This window comes from Mauremys mutica, chromosome 1 (assembly GCF_020497125.1).
Source record: "Mauremys mutica isolate MM-2020 ecotype Southern chromosome 1, ASM2049712v1, whole genome shotgun sequence".
Lineage (NCBI taxonomy): Eukaryota > Metazoa > Chordata > Testudines > Geoemydidae > Mauremys > Mauremys mutica.
The window spans coordinates 106,464,570-106,481,013 of NC_059072.1; the positions used below are offsets into that span (position 1 = coordinate 106,464,570).

General features: G+C 42.4%; 1 long non-coding RNA gene across 1 annotated transcript; it reads right to left on the reverse strand.

The window, feature by feature from the left end:
* Positions 1–4,818: 4,818 nt before the first annotated feature.
* Positions 4,819–12,992, reverse strand: LOC123361700. The gene is made up of 3 exons (XR_006576195.1): positions 12,805–12,992; positions 12,258–12,401; positions 4,819–4,898 (listed from the first exon to the last, which is right to left on the reverse strand). It is a non-coding gene; the product is annotated as an uncharacterized LOC123361700 (long non-coding RNA).
* Positions 12,993–16,444: the final 3,452 nt, after the last annotated feature.

Genomic DNA, 16,444 nt, shown 5'->3' on the forward strand with positions numbered 1-16,444 from the left:
GGGCAAGCTCAGAGTCACTGTGAGGAGAGGGAAAGAGAAGGCCACCTTCTTGGGTAGGGGGAGCCCAGTTCAATAACTGCCCAGCAGATTTACCAGGAGGCATGTAAGGGTGTGGACTCACCCCTGCTGCGCCTCCTGCTGGTCATCCTCAGGAATTAGCTCATTTTCCAGCCAGGAGTGCCCTCTGCAGGCCGGTGATCTGCTTTACCTCACTCTGGCCCCCGTGTCCCTCCCAGGACCCAGTGTCCCTTCACTGGGTTTCTGCCCCCCTTGCAGAATCCCCTCAGTCTCGGGGTCTCCTCCTCCAGGGGAACCCCACCCACTATCCCCACTTCACCTCTGTCTTAGGCTACTGCCAGTCCCCGTCTAGCCCCTGCTCACTGGGGCGGACTGCAGTGTAAACCACTCATCATAGGCAAGGGGGATTTTGGACCTGCTGCCTCTACCTACCCATGGGCTGTCCCCTGCAACCCAGTACCTAATAGGCCTTACCAGGCCTGCAGCCTGGGGCTTTCCTAGGCCAGAGCTCCCAGCTCCTCTGGCCCTTCCCCAGCCCTGCTCCAATCTAGGTTCTTTACTTAGCACCTTGCAGCCAGGCCCTTCTCCCTCTACAGGCAGAGGGAGACTGACTGGGCTCCTGGCTCAGTGCCTCTTATAGGGGTCAGTTGGGCCTGATTGGGGCTTGGCCACAGCTGAGCCTACCTCCCAGGCTTCTTGCCCCAGCCACAGCCCTCTCCTGGGCTGTTTTCCGCCCCGAAGGGCAGGAGCGGGTAACCACCCCGCTACAAGGCAGTATTGGGAATGGCTGTAGACACAGATCAGTGGCCCAAGGCATGTAGATGGAAAGCCCTGATGGTCAAGGATAAAGAGAGACTATCCTGTGAAAGACCAGATGAAGGCATTCCAGATTCTGCTCCAGTGAAGTGCAACCTTTGTCATTTGAGAGAGATATCTAGGGCTCAAGTCTTAAACTTTACAGATCAGTGACTGTGTAGTGTAACAGGCCCAAGCAGTGCTGAAAACTAGAAGACTGTCCTGAATCACCGACAGTAGCTTACCAGTGGTTTAGGTACGCTATATAGGAGTGTGGTCTCTATTGTTACCCATTTCCAGTAGAGATGGGGGAGAGGGGTGGGGAGAGAGGGAAATTCTGTGCATATTCATTCACATTTTTAAATACATTCACCTTATTCATTCTTTGGACTTTGGATCAATTTGGTAAGGACCAAAAGTTGCTACTGACAGAGATTATGAAATGTAGGGCTGGAAGGGACCTTGAGAGGTCCCCTAGTCCAGCCTCTTGTGATGTAGCAGGACCAAGTAATCCTAGATCATCCCTGACAGGTGTTTGTCCAGCCTGTTCTTAAAAACCTCCAGTGATGGGGATTCTGCAACCTCCCTTGGAAGACTGTTGCAGAGTTTAACTACCCTTATAGTTGGAAAGTTTTTTTTTCAAATATTTAACCTAAATTTCCCTAGCTGCAGATTAAGCCCATTACTTCTTGTCCTATCTTCAATGGACATGGAGAACAATTGATTGGTGTCCTCTTTATAACAGGATTTAACATATGTAAAGATTTATCAGGTCCCTGCCCAGTCTTCTTTTCTCAAGACTAAACATGCCCAGCGTTTTTAATCTTTCCTCATAAGTCAGGTTTTCCAAACCGTTTATCATTTTTCTTTCTCTCCTCTGGACTTTCTCCAATTCACCCACTTCTTTCCTAACATATGGAACCCAGAACTGGACACAGGACTCAAGCTGAGGTTTCAACAATACTGGAGAGAGTGGGAAAATTACATGTCATTTTATGTATGATACTCCTGTTAATACACTGTAGAATATTAGCCTTTTTTGCAGCTGCATCACATTGTTGACTCATACTCAATTTGTGATCTATTGTAACTCCCAAATCCTTTTTAGAAGTATACTGCTGACTAGCCAGTTATTCCCCATTTTTAATATGTGCATAATATTTTCCTTTCTAGGTGTAGAACTTTGAACTTGTCTTTATCGAATTTCATCATGTTGATTTCAGATGAATTTTCCAATTTGTCAGGGTCATTTTGAAATCTAATCCTGTCCTCCAAATTGCTTACAACCCCTCCAAGACTGGTTTCGTTCACAAATGTTATAAGCAAACTCTCTGCTCCAGTATCCAAAATATTAATGAAAATGTTGAATATTACTGGACTCAGGACTGACCCCTGCTGGACCCCACTAGATGCTTGGTGGCTTTATGTGAAATGAGTTGTTCTCAGTCTAGTTCCCTATAGGGCAGGTTTCTATGTCAATATCACCAGCAGCAATCATGTAATCTCCACCCTAGGTGACTGTTTCAACAGAGAAGCCAATGAAAGAATGGACATAGAAACTAAAGTACTTATTCTTATAGGACGTGATCGAACTCCCATTGAAATCAATGGGAATCTTTCCATATACTATATGAGCTTTGTATCGGGCCATTGCTGCTAAAGGAAGTCTGTCCAGAATGGTGTTAAAGTAATGGTTGAGACCTTTTTACTCCTGCTGGCAGCAGGGCCAGCGCTTCCATTAGGCGACCCTAGGCGGTCGCCTAGGGCGCCTGGATTCGAGGGGTGGCATTTTGTGCGCTCCCCATGGGGTCCACGGGAGCTTCCGGATCCGCTCCCATCATGCCACCGAAGAAGGACCTTCTGCCGACGTGCCGCGGAAAACAGCGGCAGGCAATTGAGCAGCTCAATGACTGCCGCTATCGCCTGCGGCATTTCGGTGGAGGGTCCTTCTTCGGCGGTGCGATGTGAGTGGAACCGGAAGCTCCCATGCGCCCTGTGGGGAGCGCACAAAATGCCACCCCCCGAATTCTGCCTAGGGCACCAGAAACTCTGGCACCGCTCCTGGCTGGCAGTCAACCTTTCTGTGGATAAGCGGAGGCATTTAGCCTCCTAGTGCTGTCATGCTGACACATAATACCAGCACTACTTTACTTTTTATTTAAAGCCTCTCTGCAGGAAGTGTAAACACAGTAACAGCAGTGAGACAACTTCCAAGTGATGTTCATAGAAAATCCCCATGAGATTTTAAAGCCAGGGAAGTTGAACATTGACACTCTCCATTTGCTATGTATAATAGGATTAAGAAGCTGATGTGATATAAAATAAAGTACTTTATGTGATCATTTTGTACAGTCTAAGACCAACTTTCATTATTTTTTTTCTTGTTAATGTAGTATAATCACACACAGAGGTTAATGTGCGTTTTTTGCAATGTAGCTTTAAAAACAGAGCTAGTATACATTTCAAAGTGAGTGAGACTGAAATGAAATGCATTAAAAATATTTTCCTTTTATTTTAAAAAGAGCTGTAATGGAGGATGTAATGTATTATCCTGTAACTTTACAAGCTGTTTTCAGAACACCACCTACACTTGATGTATTATTAACTTCTTCAATAGGGTGGGTGCCGTGCAGAGAGCTACTGAATGTTATTGATGTTTTCAATTTTAAGGCTCGCTGGTCCAGCTGACAGAAATATTTGCTTCTTATTTTGATATCAGTTAATTCTGTATACTTCTGACTGTCAATACATATCATCACAAGAGTCTTCCGCTATAAAAACACTCAGAAAGATACTTAGAAATCAGTGTGAAACCAACAGATAATATATTTGTATTATGGAAAAACTGTTGTTTCTCATGTGGTTCATATGAGGGGATGAAGTTACCATTCTTGATTCCAAATGAAGGAAATAACTAAGGAGGGTAGATTCCAGACACAGCAGAGGTAGACTTGTTCTCCTGGTCCCATGAGACTATAAAAGAGACCTAGGTGTTGCCTTTGGAACCCTTTGGCCTAGCAGGAATCTGTGTACCTGAACTTTTCAACAAATGCCACTCTTTAAAGTCAACAGGAGATGTTCCTTTTCTGACTTTGAGCACTGGTCTTCTGTAATGTTATTTCCTGTTAATAACTGTATTGTACTCAATGGAGAGTGTCTTTCTTTGTCCACTGCACCATCTATGTCTTCCGTTTTGGAGGTGACCTGATATTCAGCTCACTTCATTGCTGCCTTGATTGGCCCAGCCTTCTCAGAGATAGAAGCTCAAGAGCTATGTCCAGAATTTTTTATGCCTCACAGAAATATAGCTGCTTCAGCTCTATCCACTTTGCTTCATCTGAAAGTAAGATGATATTCTCAACCAAAATCTTGGACAACTCAAACATCCATGGAAACATGGATCCCACGGTGTGAGTAATCCTTTCCTTTGCATTAGGAGAACACCAAGAAGACTTCTCTGAAGCAGCCCACTTGGCTAGCAACTAAGGTTGCCTTAAACATATTCAACCACTGCTCCGGTTCCTACTCTGCAAATGAAATTTTTCAAAGTCTTTGTCCTGATAGTGAAAATGCTCCCTAGGAAACAACCTATCCTTCTATGAACTTGAACTCCATTTGATAGCTATATTCCACTGGAACCATGAAACTGTTGACCAGTAAAGGGAAACTGTGACAGTGGGAGACAGAGCTTTCATCAGAACTGAGATCAGAATTACCACAGACCTCACCACATTCAGAAGTAAATGCAAAGGCCATTTTTTTGACTTAGCTTCACCTTACTAACTCTTCTCATAGTCTACTCACATATGAGGAGGTCGGGAGACAAAAGAATTAGTGTGGGGGGTGAAACCTCAGCCTTTCAAGCTACTCCAACACGGACAGAAGGGAGGGACGGTGTTTGGGGCTTTGCTTTATTAATATGGTAGGTAACTCAGCTACTGTTGTACGATTAGATTAGATAAATTAACCAAGTACCCTAAATGCAATCTCTCTATTGTGGTCTACCTGCAACATACTAGACAGTGAAGTCATCCTCTTCAGGTGCTAAGACAGTCCAGGCACAGAATGAAGGATCTCGTAGCCCACTGTTGTAATGAAAAATAAAAGAAACATGATAGAAGAGTTCAATACTGATCAAACAGGATATTTCAAGCGAATCACAAAGTGCTAGATTCACAAAGGGGACTTAGGCACTGCAACAATCAACATTGTAGCCAGTAGCAGAACCAGATTTTGGAACGTACGGGGTGTGTGGGTTTGGAGAGTGATCCTGCCCTGCACACACCTATCAGAGGTGGCTCCTGTCCCCATTAGCTCCGCCACTGGTTGCAGCACCTAATTTTTAGATGCCCTTCTACCTAATGGAATTCACAGCCCCAAGTGGGGCACCCAAGCTCCCTATACAATGCACAAGAAGAGTTAGTTACCTAAAAAGAGAGTCACAAACCCCAGGACACTGAACGGGGAGCTCCCTAAGCTAGCCAGTAGCAAATGCGGAAGAGGCATGAATTAGGCTTTGCTCCTCAAAAGGAGATAGGTACCTCCAGCTGGCCCTATGTCCGCTCAGTATTCTTGGCTGTATATATCATGTGTTAGATATTTAAGGCAGGTTAGTAGTTTCTTATGAAAAACTGAGGAGAAGGTGGTGGTAGTAATAGTAGTGTAGGTTAAGTGCCAAGCTGCTGTGCAGTGTTATGACAGAGGCAGCTGAGCACACGCCCAGCTAACTAAACGTTGGCACCTTGAGCAGTGGACACTTAACAATCTGTGGTGTTAGGTGGCAGCTGGATAGCAGTTTTGTGAATGCAAGTGATGCCTAAATGTTGGACTTAGGTGCCTACGTCCCCCTTGTGAATCTAGCTCAAAGTGTCCATGAGTATATTCTTAGCAAAATGCTTAACCTAGTTAGTTGTTGTTTCTGTTGGTTTTTACTTTGTTTTTTAAACAAAAAACAGGTTTCAAGCCATTAGCTCTGTATTTGACAGTGGTACGACTGCTGCTGGAATACTGTGTCCCGTTCTGGTGTCCACAATTCAAGAAGGCTGTTGATAAATTGAAGAGGCTTCATAGAACGATTAAAGGATTAGAAAACATGCCTTATAGTGACACTCAAGAAGTTCCATCTATTTAGCTTAACAAAGAGAAGGTTAAGGGGTGAGCTGATTACAGTTGGAACCCTTTGTTTTCAGCTTCTATTTTATTTATTTTTTCCAGGAATGTATCAGGTTTTTGCACTGATCTTCTCCTATTTTTGTTGTTGTGGTAATAAACACTATTAATATTTTTTCTAGATAAATAGCGGGGTTTATTCTGGTGGAGGGAAAGACAGGGGGAAAAGTATTCGGTAGATTAATGCTTTGAATTCCATTAATCAGTGTGGTTTGCTGCAGAACTAAAACAGAACTCAAAACACAATGCCACCTCTGAGTTTAAGAAAACAATACATCTCTAATCCTCAAATAAAGCTTTTCACTTGAATAAACAATTTACTGTTGTAAACTTAGAACTATAAGTCTATAAATATTTACATTTAATAATTGGGCCACACCATTAGCAGCACATACACTCAACTTCATCCTTTTCTCCTGTTTTTGTTTTTTTTAAATTTTCGAATACTTCCTTGTGTTCTGAAATGTATTCCGATACAGACTTTCCTTTTCTTCCCATTTTAGTGTGTCAAATCTTTAAACCATTATCTGCTAATAGCTTGAAATGTGTACATGGTGAGCATGAGATTCATCAGTACGTTCAGATGTGCACGCACTTCAGAGCTTGCCTGCATGTTTGTTTGTTGTGTGTATCTTCTAGACCAGTGGTTCTTAACCTGGGGTGCATGCACCCCTGGGGGTGCGAGAAGCCCTTTTTGGGGGTGTGAGGCATGCCAGGTTTTTTTGAAGGTAAATCATCAAAAACACAAATTAAGTACAGGCACATAAGTACAACTACTTTGTTTCATCAAACCTATGTATTAACATTATAAATTTTTTAATGATCACTTTATATATAAACAAAAAATATATCTAGGTTTAAAGAACTGAACTACTTCAATAATTTTTTTTATAAGACATGCGAGAACATATTTTGATTTTTGATAAGGGTGCGAGAACATATTGTGAGACCCAAAGGAGTGCAGGCTGCAGTAAAGGTTAAGAATCATTGTTCTAGACTAATATATACCCTTACTTCAACAGACAGCTTTGCATATACACACAGACTAATGTATTATCATAAGTCATATTTCTCATGCAATGTATTTTATTTTCCCTAATAAAAGAAAATATTTTTATATATTTGAATGACACAAAAGAAGGATGAACATCAGAAAAAAACCTGACAAATATTTTTTGTAAAACCTGGAAATCTTTCAGTAAAAATCAGTTTAAACTGAAAATGAAGGGGCTTGCAGTTAACTGCAGTTTATAAGTATCTAAGTGAGGAACAAATATTTAATAATGGGCTCTTCAGTGTAGCAGAGAAAGCTATAACACAATCCAATGGTGAGAAGCCAGACAAATTCAGACTGGAAATAAGGTGTACATCTTTAACTGTGAGAGTAAGGGTATGTCTACACTACCCACTGGATCGGGGGTAGTGATCGATCCCCAATCACTCTGCCATTGACTCTGGAACTCCACCACAGCGAGAGGCGGAAGCAGAGTCGATGAGGGAGCGGCAGCAGTCGACTCACCACCGTCCTCATGGCCAGGTAAATCGACCTAAAATATGCCAACTTCAGCTATGCTATTTACGTAGCTAAAGTTGTGTATCTTAGGTCAACTCCCCCTCCCCACCCCAGTATAGACCTAGCCTAAATATCCACTGGAAAAACTTACCAAAGGCCGTGGTAGATTGCCTGTCACTGGCAATTTTTAAATAAAAATTGAATGTTTTCTAAAAGATCTGCTCTAGGAATTATTTGGGGGATGTTCTATGCCCTTTGCTATACAGGAGGTCAGACTAAATCATTATAATGGTCCCTTCTCACCTTGGAATCTGTGAATCTATGAACTAGCGATTGAAAACCTGATCCCTCTCCTTTTGACTTTAATGGTATTGGATCAAGCCTTGAAACAGATTCCGGAAGCCCTCTTCCCATCACTTCCACAGCTGAAGGAGATGGCCACAGCTGCAGACTGGCATAAATTACAATGTATTGCCTATTACTAGGAGGACCCCCTAGTCAAAAGGGAAAAAAATAAAAATTGAAAATTGAGGGAGATCAGCAGTATAAACATTAGTTTGACAAATCTAAAGTTACTGTCACCTCCATAAAATCTCAGCAGGGTCAGCTCAGCCTTTCATAGATAATTGAATACCTTTGTAGTTCACTGTGTGTGGGCCATTTGGATGAGCCTGGAACAACTGAATCCCCCTATGCTTTATATAGGTGGTAAAGTTCCCAAGATATTTTCTGTAATAAGGTCCTGATGCTGTGATGTCCTGTATCCTCTTACAGGCACACTTGCAATGGTTAGAGACATTCCATATATGCTGTCAGTGCCAAATCCTGAGCATAAAGTGGTTTGACTTTGTGCAAAATGTCATAAACTCGCAGAGATCTGGCCTTCCTTCAATCACTCATTATATTCCTAAGTGGTGTTGCATGCTTTTTGGCCATGTCACCAGAATGAAGAAAAAAAACCAAAACCCAGCACATCATGCTCTCAACCTCTCCATCAGCAGACAAACGGATGTGTGGCCTGACTAACTGGCATTGCCTGCAAGGCTGCCTGAGATTCATGGATCTGCAGGATTGAGCCAGATTTGGGAACTTCACTAAATGATGCCTAGCACAACACCATCAACTGGCTGGCGCAGCCGTCCTCAGTAGACTGTGTTTTTGATTGATTGATTCTGATGTCTGACAAAATTTCCCCCTCAACACAGTGATGCATGATGTAATGTATTCATTTTTTCTGCTCTCCACCCAGGTGTGGCTACTTTTCAGGGATATATTATAGCACTGTGGATGTAACGTGTTGGTGACATCAGCATGATACATTTCAGAGCATTGTGACAAACTGCATTCAGCGTGCACCTTTGACCACCTCAGCTGCACACAGCTCATTAATCCATCTCAAGCTTCTGTCATTCCAAACTCCTCAACACCTTCAAAAAATATCCTTCTTTCCCTCACATACCTTCTCACTCTAGCCACTTGGGTATGGGACCTTGTTCAGATCAATATTGCTACCTTTTTAAATTAAATGTTTGTTTTAATGGTAGAGAAACTGTTTTAATTTTTTTATTCTCCTGTCATTCAAAAATAGATGAACTTGTTTTACTCAAAACTATCCGTAAAAGATTTGGTCCAGAGACCTTCAGGCTGAAAGTGAAAGTTTCATAGCATTATAAGTGACCAAAGCTAGGAAGTTGTAAATAAATGCTTAGACAGCATTAGCTATGATGGTTGAGTGCTTCAGCTCTAATAAGTAAGATGGTCCAATATGTAACATTCAGCTTTGGGACTGAATTTTCCCAAAGTCTGGAAATATTTAGATCCTGTTGCTGAGTGATGAAATGCAAAGGGAAGATGTTTGTAAATCAGTCCATAAGTTCCAAAGGGCCTGATTGGTCCATAACTAAACAGCTAGGTCCATCAATGGCTATTAGCTGGGATGGGCAGGGATGGTGTCCCTAGCCTCTGTTTTCCAGAGGCTGGGAGTGGGCAACAGGGGATGGATCACTTGATGATTATCTGTTCTGTTCATTCCCTCTAGGGCATCTGGCATTGGCCACTGTCAGAAGACAGAGGGACCATTGGTCTGACCTAATATGGCCGCTCTTATGTTCTGTTCTTAAGAGCTGAGCTCCCACCACCTTCACTGAAATCAGTGCTCGGAGATCTTTGAAAACTCAGGCCATTGATGGATATGAGCATTTGACAACTTAGATGCTGCTTAGAGTAAGCTAGTTCTGTATTGCATATATGGTTGGAGGAAAAGCCTGAGAAGAAAAAACTATTTGACTATGATAAATAAAACCTGAAATTAAATTTCAACTCTGAAATCTGGAAATGAACTTGATTTTTCAATTGCCCACAAATCAGTCTCTGTTAGGGGCTCTGAGGTTTGGAATTTTCTCCCCACCAGGGTCTGAAAATAACCCCGAACCACTGACCTTCAGCACAGGCTGCCAATCTCTCCTGTTTTCATGGGTTTTGGGGAGGGCAGCGAGTGTTCTGGCTCATTGCAAAGGTGATATATTCTCCTCTAGTTGATGGCTAATCTAACCAGCACGAGGGGAGCTGGAACTCCTGATTTATGTCCATCTTGTTCTAAGAACTCCATTCTGAATTTACAGCATTGATATATTTATTACCTTTTTATGGTATGTCTAAATAAATGATGGCTGGATAATGACTTCGACTATGTGCCCACACAAGGGACTAAGAATGAGTACCCCCTACACAAAGATCTCTGAATCTAGGGTCTGGGCATGCAGGAATATGTAGAGCTACTCCTGCACTTACCCCTTCTCTGGAGCAGATGGGCAGGCACAGACAGGGAATATGGAAATCTTGGCCAGAGTAACTGAGCCAGCATATGGGGTGCTGTAATTTGTTGCATCTATAGGTCAGCCCTAAATAACTGTCCCCAGGAGCAAGAAGAGAATAGGGGAGAAATTCTGAGTCGCAAGGCTCCTGCTGGAGTGGAGCTGCTCACACACTGCCCTTTGTCAAGAGTAATGCCTATAGGCACAATCTAGCCCTAAGGAAGTAAACTAAAGACATTTGATACACAGTTACACCCCTTACAGATGGAGTCCACGGGCAGAGGAACATTTCCAAAGAGCATATAGAGTTTTGTGGGATCCAATGCATTTCAAAGAAAAGATGTATATGCTGGAGTCAACAGGCCAGATTCTGCCCTCAGTGATGTATGCACAGCCCCTACTGACTCTGATGAGAATTATGTGTGTGTGTATAATATATCTGAGAGACAAAGTGGGTCAGGTAATATATTTTATTGGACCAACTTCTGTTGGTGAGAGAGACAAGCTTTAGAGCCACACAGAGCTCTTCTTCGGGTCTGCATACTACATTGTGCCTATAATGAGAGCAGAATCTGGACCAATATCAAGTGACAGTGGGGCAGTGTAGGAGGAGGCTGGCATTAATTTGATTAATCTTGTTTTTCATAGTAGCCCACCAAAAAGGCCTTTGGAATGCACAGATAAGGCACGGGTGTGCATGAGTTACTGCAGGGATACTAGTCAACAAAGAACAGATTCCATTTCAGAAAGTTTGATTGCATGAAAACAATAAACTAGAGTGTACAGAATGTATATAAGATGCTGGTAATTTAGCACAGCTGCATACTTCGCTCTGCAAAGAGTCTACATGGCTTCCCATGCGTGGCTGAGCCTCCTCCGCTACCGTTTGATTGGCTTGGTTTTGTTTTCTAATGCAGGCAGGCTTTCTGCTTCTGTGATTTCGCAGTTGTGTGGAATCAGAATTAAATACTGACTTGTGATTGATTAAAAGCAAATATATACTGTCTGTGGAGGTGGCATTTTGTTTAATCCTGAAGCTTGCTCCAAGAAGACCTACATCTCAGGGAACACAGAACTGGTAAACTCCACATATTTTGAAAGTAGGTAATTTTGTCGGCTTTCATCGGGATTTAAACCCATGGCCCACTGGACAAAAAGACCCAAAGCATCCAGCAGCTTCATTACTACATTATTACAAACGGCTTAGCTGCTTTGCCATTGCTGCTGTTCTATTAAAGTCAGCTGACTCTGGGCCTAACATGTCATTATTTTGATGCTTCTCCATCTCTTCTCTCTCAGTTAATCCAAACTGCTGAAATGGTAAAGACATTGCGCTGCAGGCACTACTTATCTCTGCAGGGTTCCCCCCCCCACACCCCTCGGGACCATCAGCTTAATGTTATTTATTTATTTATATATTAATAAAATTGACTTTTAAAGAAATTGCAGGACTCCTGCACTGCCAGATAATTGTATCTTTCTCAAATTAATAACCAACTCCAGAGAGTACAATTAGAAATGAGAAGTATGGTTGAAGAAAAATGCCTGAATTGTCTAGTTTTTCATTAAATAACTGAAAAGCAATAGGCAACCCAATTATTAAAAAACAGCTGGAGTCCTGCTTGGACTTGCATTTCTCTAGAAAGTATTGTCTCTGCTATGAAATGCTGACATGTTGGAGGCCATTATTCTCAGGTTGCTTCCCTTCTTTTTTTTGTTACTTAACACTATAGGTATACATTGTATTATCAATGTTAGTGTTAAGTTTAATTCAGATATCATTTTTAGAGGTGGGATGGATAAATGGTGGGAAGTCTGAATAGCTTGTTGATTGCTTACCTGCTCATTGTGTGTGTATATATACACAAGCCAGAATGGCTTTATGACTAGGAGCTGGACAAATGCCATTCAAACCTCCCCCCCCACCCCCCCAAAAAATTGATACTCACAGACGCTGAAATTCACTCCTGTGTAGCAGGCCAGCTCCAGGTGTCTGCACCATTAAATCCTTCTTAAGTCATATTTCTGAAGCATCCTCCAGAAATTCACCCCACCACACCATGCATTAAGCATCCAAATGTTTGGTGCTGGCCCTGTACAGAAACACAAACCTTCATCACAATTAGACTTGATTATTGGAATTCCCATATAGCAGAATAACCAGGAGTGTTATTTTCACTGCCTGGAATGCAGCAGCACATTCGTTTACTGGTTTGACCTCATATGATCATATTATGGCAATCCTGTATTTTATTTAGGCATTATCTCCCTATAAATTGGTGAATTGATTTTAAGTTATTTTTAAAGAGGTTAAAACATCTTGGCTTGTTTGACCTAGTAAAAAGAAGGCTCAGAGGGGATAAGATTGCTCCTCAGGCTGGTAAACACCAGGGAGGCAAAAGAGCTATACAAGTTAAAAGACAATGTTGGTACAAGAACAAATGGGTATAAACTGATCATGAATATGTTTAGTGTGAAAATTAGAAGATTTCTAACCGTCAAAGGAGTAAAGCTCTTGAACAGCCTCCCAATAGGAATACTGGTGCCAAAGAGCCAGATTAGTTTTAAGATACAGCCCACTAAATTTATGAGGTGGACTGTATGATATAGTTGCCTGTAGTGATGGTGGTGGGTGTGGGCTAGGCTTAGGGGCCTAGGGAGTCCTTTCCAGTCCTGTTTTTAAATCTCAGGCTTCAGGACTTTCGCTGGTTGCTATAGAGATCAGGAAGGAATTCTCTTCCCCAGAACCACCCCAGGGTATTCTGGAATGTTTCTGTTTTTTTCCTCCTTCTTCTGTAGCATCAGAGTTGGCCGTGGCTGGAGATGGAACACCAGATGGAGGTACCGGTGCTGTGAGGCAGTTCAGAGACACCTCTCTCTCAGATATTTGGCTGGTGGGTATTGGTCACATGCACAGGGACATATTGATCACTATTTTTAGGGTTAGGGAGGAATTCCTCTTAGGTCAGATTGGCAGGGACCTGGGATTTTATTGCCTTCCTCTGCAGCATGAGATGTGGGTTGCTTGCTAGGATCACCTGGGTATATCTCAGCAAATCAATTCCCTGTCATTGCGGGGGCCTCGAGTATTGGTGAACCTCAGTCCTTCCTATTCTCTTGCTGATGGCCGTGCTGACAATTTTTCCTAAAATGCTTAATTTACTTTAGGAAAAACAAATAAATATGCACATCTACATGTCCAAATCATTGTAATTTATTTATGTAGGTTTTTTTCAGACTCAATAATAAAAATAATGTACAGTGGTCTCTATTCCTTACTGGAACTAAACAGAATAGAAACACAAATTGGGTGCTTTGCATGTTCTTGTCTTTTTGTTGTTTTTTTCATTTGCTTTTTTGGTTGCTTTAAAAACAACAACAACATGCTAGATAGTAAGTCTGCTGCCGTGAAGAGAGATATCACTTTTCACAGCAGACTTACTCAGCCCCAGCAAGCTCTGGGACAAATTAAGCCCTGGATGGGGAGGTGGGCAGGGAGGACCCAGGGACGATAGTGTGGGAAGTGAGCTTGGAACCAGAGCCTGCTATTGTGTGGATGGAGCCCGAAGGCTCATGGCCAAAGCCTGCCCGCCCCCCCACCCCAGGGAAAGTGGGGAATTCACCAGCTGCGTGCACCTCCAGCATTTGTGTCTCTGGAGGCGGGCGGGGCCCAAACCCCACTGGTGGCCCTAGAAGAGGGGCCACTGCTGCTCTCTCCCCCCCATTACAGCCCAGGAGGCTGTGGCCGCAAGACAAGCCCCTGGTGGCCGCTTGCGGCCACGGTGGCTGCATTTGAGAAACACTGGTTTATACTGTAAATTATTGGACTGTAATACTTTAGTTTCATCCAGGTTATTGAGCTCTATAGAGGAGTAACTGGGTGGTATTCAGTGGCATGTGATGTGCAGGAGCTCAGACTAGGTGATCTGGTGGTCCTTTCTGCTCCCTAAGCTCTATGACTATGTTGAGATTTAAAACTCTTAACGGTGAAGGTCTTGGTGGCATCAGAGACCTCCTTCTTGAGCCTCCTCCCGAAGAAAAATTGCACTCTGACACTACATATCTTTCAGGGGGTTTCTTAGATTCACAGTCAATTGCTCTTTTATTGCAATGATGATAGACCATGAAACTTATTTCCCTATTGACAAATATTTCAGCCCCTCCTCCCCTACATTTAAGGAAGTGGGATTTTGCCCACTAAAATGTTCTTTGAATGACCACGGTTGAGCCCATACATTAATTACTCTTTTTGTGTGTCATACACTTTCTCAAGGTCCTGATTCAAAATGCATAGAACTCAGTGGAAAGATTCTCATTGACTTCAATGGGCTTTGAATCAAATCTTAATTTTTTCAAGGATAGCTTTAGTACATTTTGCTTTGTTTTAGTTTTAATATAACATTTCAGTGCACACTATTGTATTTTATTTTTGTTATATTGCACATCGAGCAGAGGGAGGGTGCTTTAAAAATAATCACTAATTATTCTTATTTAATGCCATAATAGACACATTTGTAATGAAAAGTAAAGCAGTCTAGGAAACTACTGCAGACTTTAGTACTGTGTGAACAATGGTCCTGACCCTGAAATGAAATGGGATTTGTTCCTGAAAAAGAGCACACAATAACAACTAGTTCTTACACAACACTTTTCATCTGTAGAGCTCAAAGTGCTTTACAAAGGAGGTCAGTATCCTTATCCTCATTTTACAAATGGGGAAAGTGACTTGTCCAAGATCAGCCAGCAGATCAGAGCCAGAAATTGAAGTCAGGTCTTCTGCATCCTGTTCAGAGCTCTAGCCACTAAGCCACACTGCTTGTGGTTTAGAAATATGCCTTTGGTTTTGTTTATCTGCTCTCTGAAAAAATATGCAGAATGAAATAGGTGCAAACCTCAGTGCACCTCACTGTGAGAACAGAAAGTACTTATAGCCAGGACCACATTCTGCATGGTTTCTTCAGGACTTACTCAGGCAACATTCCCTTTCCCACATCTTGAGTAAGGAATCTTGGATTTGGTTTGTTGATCTTACATTGTGGTCTGATCCAAAGCCTACTGAAGTCATTGCATGGCTTTCCATTGAGCTCTGGTGTTTTAGGATAAGTCCCTTGACACTTGCTGCACATAGCTACAATTTATAAAACAATTTCCCATTTAACCCCAAGTTTATTGCACTAAAACACCAGCTAGACAAATGCACACCTTTCTGACATAAACTACCTCCTCCTAGTCTTTCTGGCCTGATGAAACAGCAAGTCCACAGATGGTAGGCAACAGAGAAGGAGTAATTTCTTCCACTATGCCGACCTCTTATGCATTTTGTTTCCACAAAGTAGCACCTGGAGCAATCAAGCTTAGCTACTGTAAAATGAAAGTTCCCCCACAAGTACTTTAAAGAGATGTTTTATTTAATGGAGCCTAACGTAAACAGAAGTTGGACCAGAACATTTAAAAAAATGATTTTATTCACATTCCATGTCTATAGTTTTCTATATTACTTCATATACCCCCATCCAAAATGTAATTCTTATTGGATAGGAACCACCACATTTATAGCTCTGTCACACACTCAATTACTGTGTTAGTTTGATTTGGATGACGATTTATGCATACTTCAACAACTTCCTTGTTGTAAGTGTTGGTGTTGTCACAGTAACTCAAACATCCATCCGGTATTGAAGCAGCACAAAGCAGCTCCTCAGTAAGATGCTTAACCTTTACTAAATATAAGGAAGACAGTAAGAAGAGTGAATGCAATCAGCATAGAAGGGTTGCCAGCTATGAATTTCTTTCTATCAGCTCCCAGATAAGCTCAGTCTCCAACAAGACAGACTTTATTTAGCATGCAGAGGGCAAGCAGATAAACAAGTTTACCGATTCCGTGACTCCAGGCACTTTGTGCCAATATTTTGGCCTATGTACATATGTAAAGGGACTGTTGTCCACCTACTAAAACTCAGTGGGGGTGTTTTGGTTGGCTAGTTCCCAGTACCAAAAGAAAGGGGAGAGGTCGATGGGAAATCAGGACCCTGAGACTGACAGCCCACAGGAACAATGGGGAGAGGCCAATGCTCCAGGTCAGCCTGATTGACAGGGCAGGCAGGCTAATCAGGGAGTCACCAGGCCAGGGAGAAGG